Source organism: Corvus brachyrhynchos, unplaced genomic scaffold (genome assembly GCF_000691975.1).
Source record: "Corvus brachyrhynchos isolate BGI_N302 unplaced genomic scaffold, ASM69197v1 scaffold5, whole genome shotgun sequence".
In the NCBI taxonomy this organism is placed as follows: domain Eukaryota; kingdom Metazoa; phylum Chordata; class Aves; order Passeriformes; family Corvidae; genus Corvus; species Corvus brachyrhynchos.
In genome coordinates this window covers 9,426,396-9,432,915 of record NW_008238321.1, presented here as the reverse complement: position 1 = coordinate 9,432,915, position 6,520 = coordinate 9,426,396, and the positions used below count along the sequence as shown (strand labels likewise).

The 6,520-nt window shown below is 49.4% G+C and overlaps 1 long non-coding RNA gene across 3 annotated transcripts in view; it reads right to left on the bottom strand.

Moving 5' to 3' along the window:
* Positions 1-6,520, bottom strand: part of LOC108446702 — a 28,859-nt gene that overhangs the window by 3,314 nt on the left and 19,025 nt on the right. For 2 of the 3 annotated variants that reach the window (XR_001861992.1, XR_001861994.1), the window contains 3 exons: positions 5,904-6,057; positions 3,597-3,875; positions 3,028-3,255 (listed from right to left, as the gene is read on the bottom strand). This is a non-coding gene — a long non-coding RNA (uncharacterized LOC108446702). Of the gene's footprint in view, positions 1-36; positions 2,872-3,027; positions 3,256-3,596; positions 3,876-5,903; positions 6,058-6,520 lie in introns of those variants that run through there. The other variant, XR_001861993.1, reaches the window with a different exon arrangement.

Sequence of the window (6,520 nt, the reverse complement as noted above, 5' to 3'; positions counted from 1 at the left end):
CTGCCCCCCTCTGGCAGGTGTTCCTTTTTCCCCCTCCCCCCAGCCTCTCCCAGCCCCGCAGCACCTCCTGGGGACTGGGTCTGGAAGGGAGATGCTCCCCACAAAACCCCCAGCAGAGGTTCCCCAGTGAGAGCAGGAGGGGGACAGGGCGAGCCGAGCTGCCGCTGGGTTTGTCTGGGGAATCCTTTGGAGAGTTGTGAGCCCCAGGTGCGGGGAGGGGGCGAGGGAAGCCCCTGCTCTGGCCAGGGACTCTCTCTGGGTGCAGCCGATGGCAGGAGGAGCTGGTCCCAGCCCCACGGCCCCAGCTGTCACTCTGAGCGATGAATTACATGCTATAAGAAGGTGTTGACAGGAGCAGCTGGACATCAGGGAGTGATGAAAAGGGAACAAAATTCATTCCGAGTTCAGACAGACTGGCTCGTTAGGGGCACCGGCGGCAGAGGCCACAGAAGCACTGCTCCATCTCCTGGACATCCACTGAACCGGCTCCCGAAGAGCCCCGCAGCCCCTTCCCGGTGCGGGCGCAGCCTCCCGCACCCATCCCGTGTCGCTCCAGGGGAGACACCGGAGTTCCCCCCTGTCCCCCTCCTCGGCCAGCCCGGGCTGAGGTGTCCCCAAGCACAGCACAGGATTCAATCTGGATGTCTTCAAAAGGAATCAAATCAAAGACTTTTTGTCCCTCTTGTTTGAGGCTGTAATTTGTATAAACTGTATGAAGAGGGATGGGGGAGGCGGGACGGGAACATTTGGCATCGAAACAATTATCTCCATTTTAATGCAAACTAAACGACATGCTGAAGGGGAATTGTTTCGTACATATGTACAGCAAGTGAACATTAAACCACACGGCTAATAATTAACTGGCTCGACATTACCCTTGCTGTGCGAAATGCGAGGGTGTCCCCTTACATTTAATGTACGGAGAAGTTTGAGGACACGGAGGTCCCGTATGGGATTATTCTTAAAGCTGTGAAAATAACAAAGAGGTTTGTTTTTTGGGTTTTTTTTTTTTTCTAAGCCAGGCTACTTCTTGGCATTGAGAGAAGTTGGCAGAGAGAGAAAAAAGTGTCAGTGCTTCTCCCACCCCTTTCCTCCCCCTCTCCCTCCCTTCCTCCGACTCTCCTCCCGTTCCTGACTTCCACTTCTTTCTGCCGCTGGAGAAAAAGAATAGCAAATTCAGAGAAAATTTCATTGACGTTATTCAAAGAGTTTTTCATGGATTATTTACACAAGTGCTGTTCAAACAGCCTTTGTCTGAACATCCCTTGAAATCTGCACCCAATCCTTTCAGATTCAAAGCAATAGCTCAGGGGAGACAAAGGGGAGCGGCTGACATGGGTTTCCTCTGCAAGTGAATGAGAGGTCTGGCTAAACACAGAGGGCTTTGGGATCACAAGCTTCCTTTCAGCCTGGAAAATAAACACTGATCTGAGGCCGGGCAGCTGTACCTCCGAGCAGCCTGCCCCATCCACTGCCACGGAACGAGTGGGGCACACACCTGGCTGCCCACCCCTGGGGCATGGCACCTCTGTCCTTCACCCTCTCCTGCCCTGCTGCAGTGCTGCTGCTGCCCAAACCACGTGTGCCAGCCCTGGGGACCCCCCACTGCACGATGGGAACAGGGAGACCCAGCACCCTGAGCCACCCCAAACCCAGCCCTCTGGCCAAGGGACACATGGAATCCCCCACTGGCCTCCTGGCTGAGATGGTGTCAGAACTAAATGTGCTCCTGCAAAAGCCATGAGTATAAACAAATAGACTCCCTAAGCAGGGAGAGGAAAGAGGGATGGTGGAGGGAAAAAGAGGCAAAGCCACTATAGAAATATTACAAGGGCACCCATGTTCAACACCGACTCACAGCCCTCTCTCCATCCCAAAGCTTCTGCACAGCACTCCCTTCCCCTCTGGCAGAGGAACAGCGCTCCCCTCCCTCTGACCTGGGAAACCAGGCACCACAGGCTCATGAAACTCTTGAAACGCCCATAACAGAGTCAATTAAAATCAAGGGAGTAAGTGAAATATGTAAGAAAGGCCAAGTTCTGCCTTAAATTACACCCATAGCAATGGCCAGCTGTGAGGCGGGGAAGGCAGCACAGCCCCTGCCATGTCTGCCCGTCCTCTCTTCACAGCAAACACAGCGTTAGCTACCTCCTCTTCAAGCCTTCACTACTTTGGGTTGTCACCTCCTTCAGATTAAGACATTAACCCATCCTACACACATAGTTTGATCAGTCCCTCCAAGTGCTCTCTACACTCTTTGCTTACATAAAATTTTTATTTCCTGCACCCTTCTCCCCAGCTCCTGTTTGCCTGTTTCAGCTTTCTTAGCTCACCCACTGGCCCAGTACCAAAGGCCAAGTTACTCTAATCAAAAGAATCAACTTTTCTGCTTTGTTTGAGACATTGTAAAAGACTTGCCCCAAGTAAATACTTTTGGGTTTCAGTGGGAGGTTCTCATCTGCTGGAATTGGCCCCTGTCATCCTCCTACTGCCTGTCGAAATTAATTCTTTTCCTTCTCCACCTGTTTCTCCTTTCTTTCAGATATTCTCCTTCCTCCCTTCTGGCTTTCCCATGACCACCATAAACCCAATCTTTTCCTTCCCTGACTTATCCTCTTCCTTTCTTATCTTCATCTCTATTCTGGATGTCTCCACAGAAGTATGTGAACAGAAACACGAAACTGGAGTGCAAGTTCTGATTACAACAGTCCCATTTCCAGGTGCCCCAGAGGTCTCAGGGTTCGTCTCAGCTCCGCCACTGGAGGCAGCAGAAGTTGGTGGAAGAAACCCTGTTTAGAGAGTAATGAACTTCGCTGGTTCACGGAGTCCTGGTACAGGCACGCAGAGATGCTCTCCAGACCACCACCACCACTAGTAACAATAATAATAATAATAATAACAATAATAATAATAGTAATTTCTTCATGCAAGTCTAGATATAGCTATCCATAAAAAAGCTGAACCTCCTTTTGAACTCTGTTCAGCTTTCAGCATCACGCCCTCACGGGGCAGAGATTTCCATCCTACCTGGGTGTTCATGAAGACGTGATCATCTTTTATTTTTCAGCAGCTCTGAACTGTTCTGGCTTTCCAGTTTTGTTCATCACTAGGAGACAGAGGAAGGAGAGCCCCTGCAAGGCTGTTTTATCCCTTTGAGTCCCACACAATCCTTGAGTCTTGTCGAATTACCACTTTTAACTTTCCCAGAATTATGCTGCTTGCGAGTCACCTTTAGTGCTGAAGAAGTAGCCTCTCCTAGCAAGAAGATTAAAATCCTATTACTTGTTATTCATGTGTTATTTAATGATATTTTTTACATTATGTATTTATTTATTTTTAAGTTACTTGCTTTGAATCTCGAGTTGGTGTTTGTAATACTAAGTCTAGTTTCTAGTTTGTTTTTCTAATGGGAATAGAATAAAAATATAATATAATCTTTTAGTGGTTATTTTTATATTTATTAAAGGAATGACAAAAGCCAACCTCAACAGCTGGTGACCAAACCCAAATGCCAGTAATGCAGCTGCACAAGATAAGAGCGACAAGGCAACAAAAAGCCCTGAAACTCCAATGTGTCCCTCCTAGAGGCCCATTACCTCTCTTGTAATGATTTGGCATCCAAGTGATGGTCATATAAACTCTGGCTTGAGGACAATCCCATCTCCACACACAGGTATGTCTCCATCCATGGGGAAGGTGGGATGAATGCACGTTCCATCAGTTTTTGAAGGGGACAAACTTCACTTTGGGGCAGGACATATCTTCTTGATAACTGGATGGCTCTGAAGATGAAATTCCACAACCTCATCCAACAGAGAGCTCATGTCAGTGAGGAGATTCCTCTGAGAAAACCTTTTCAGGGCCTGGAAGGAAACCTGAGAGAAATGGGTCATATTGCTGAGATGAAGAGCCAGATGGAAGATGGATGAAAGGGAAATAAAGATGGAAGGAGAAGAGAGGAAACAAGAGGAAGGCTCCAGAAGGAAAATGAGTCTGTGAGAAGGGTAGCCATAAAGGTGGATCCAGACAGAGCCAGGGAAGTGGAAGGTAGTCAAGTGGGAGATCAGAAAGGAAACTGCTGCAGAAAAGAGAAGGCATGATCAAGAAAGGAAGGAATAGAGAGACAAGGAGGAAGCAGCAGGAGAGATGAATGGGGTGGAAGAGGCTTGGAGAGACAAAGGAAGCAAGAATGGGAGAGAGGGAAGGAACAAAGCTGGCCCCAGAATGAGGAGCAGCACCCTTCCTGCATCTCTTGGATGCTTTTAACAGGCGCCTGGAAGAATCTTCGTTTATCAGAAATTCAATTAAGTGGAATAGTCCTTATTAATTTTATAGGAATTATTTGTACAGGAAAGCCTGGAGCGAGGAAAGGCCTCCTGGAGCCATTTCTCCTGTCAACACCCTGGGTCAGGTAGGCACTGGCAGTGCAGTCTCACCAGTTGAGATATTAATGAGATGCCTCTAGGTGCAAATGATAGTTTAATAGGTGTTAGTTACCAGGAGCGCCCCTCGCCTGCACACGCCAGCACGCACAGCTCCTGACGAGGCTGCCTCCTTGTTAGAATAAGTAATTAGAATGTAGAAACACTCACTCTGACACTTTAATAAAGTGTCAGCCATCATCAATTTAGTATTTAATAAAAATAAAATTAAATATTTACTACATTTTTTTCATAGCATCGTATTTAAAATACATATTCCTCAAATTTGGGGGATTTGAAATGAGGTCCTGCCAGGGTGCTGGTCACAAAAAATAAGGTCCAAGATTTCTTCTTGGGTTTTATTTGCCGTGTGGAGCAGGGACTTTTTTATGGACAAGAAAATCCTGCAGAGAAGTGCTCTCATATGGAAGAAGAGGTTTCCTCCTCCATCTTCTGAACCTCCCTGTGCTGCCTGGAGACTAAGGATGAGCTGAACAAGCCCAGCCCACACTGCCACTGCTGATGGCAGGCAGTCCCTGCCAAGGAGTGGGGGAAAACACAACTTTGTTCCTATTTCATCGGTAGAACAGCCTTCCAAACCAGATGTTGGAAAGAAAACAGAAGAAAATGCTGAAAAGGAAAGCATGATTTAATCCTGGAGGGAATCTGAAAGTTAAAACAGCTTAAACAAGTTTATTCTCTTCCTATCTCACCATCCCATGTGTGCCCTTCCTCAAGGTGCCCACCTGGCCTAGAGAAGCCCAACACTGATCTGCCAAGCTGGGACCCCAGGTGCAGATGGCATCCTGGTCACAAAGCTGAATGGACTGGCCCACAAGATGCTCAGTGGTCCAGCAAAATAGTCTCTCCCCCATCTCTGCCTAAACAAAGAGCAAAGACCCGAGGGTCCATGGCAGAGCAGAGTTCTTTTGGGGTGCAGTCAGCCTTGTGCATGTTTCTGTGCCCACAGAGCTGAGATGCTCTGCTGAGCCAGGGCTGCTTTGGAAAACAAAAGGCGAGAGGGAGGAGCAGAAGGAGGGGCAGAGAGTCCCTCTGGTCAAGGTGCCTTGGCAACACGGGGCAGGGGGTGTCCCCAGATAGTGCCCTGCTAACAAGGGATCCTGTCTCAGAGACCAAAGAGTCACTGCTGAAAGCCTGGCAACAATTATTTAAATTGAAGCTGCAGTCCTCTTTCTCCTGGATGGGGAGAGTGGTGCTGGTCCCTGTCTTTTGGAGTTCCTGCTGGGCTGCCTGCAGGCTGTTTGCCCCTGGGGCATTGCTCCCGGCAGGCTGTGAGTGTTGTTGCACACACCTGAAAGTACCAGGAGACCTGTCCAGTGTCACCAGCCATCTCGGGTCAAGGCCAAGTTCAGCTCCTTGGGTTTTTCTAGGCTGAAAAAGCTCTTTCCTGGGCACAATGCATATTTTAACCCAGGCATCAAACAGGGATTTTCTGGGGGAAGGCGGCTGGGTGTCTCTTACCTCTGGGTTGATTTGGTTGCATTCCCATCTTCTGGAGCCTCAGCTGTCACATCTGGATCCTCACTCAGACTAGGACATCCACCGTGAAAAAGCAGATTATATCCCCCAAAACCAAGGGAAACCAACAGTAACTCCAAGTCTCATCCAAACTGTTCTGCCAGGATTGAAAACAAAGTTTCTACTCCCCTCTAAACTATTTTCCAGCTGGTCTTTCCACAAAACATTCATGATACACAGGCACACTTGTTAGGCTCTGAGCAGCCATAAAGCATCCCCTGAACACAGTCCTGGGGCTGAGCCCTGCAGTGGCTCAGGTGGCTGCAGGTCTCTGTGATGCCCAGCCCAGCACCAGCCTCAGGCTGGAGGGACGGCGGCCAGAGTGGCCAGAGCAGGGTGTACAGGGGGACCGGAGCAGGGTGTGCAAGGGGCGAGTAGGGCAGAGAAAGCACCGGAGCCCCTGAGGCTGCTGGCGAGGTCAGGAACGGGATCTGGTGTGGGGGCAGGCTCCCACGGGCAGCAGGCACGGTGCTGTGGAAAAGAGTGCCACGCTGTGTCTGTGCGAGGCCTCACAGCACGGTGCTCCACGGGGAGCAGCTGCTGGCTCCAGCTGTCCTCCG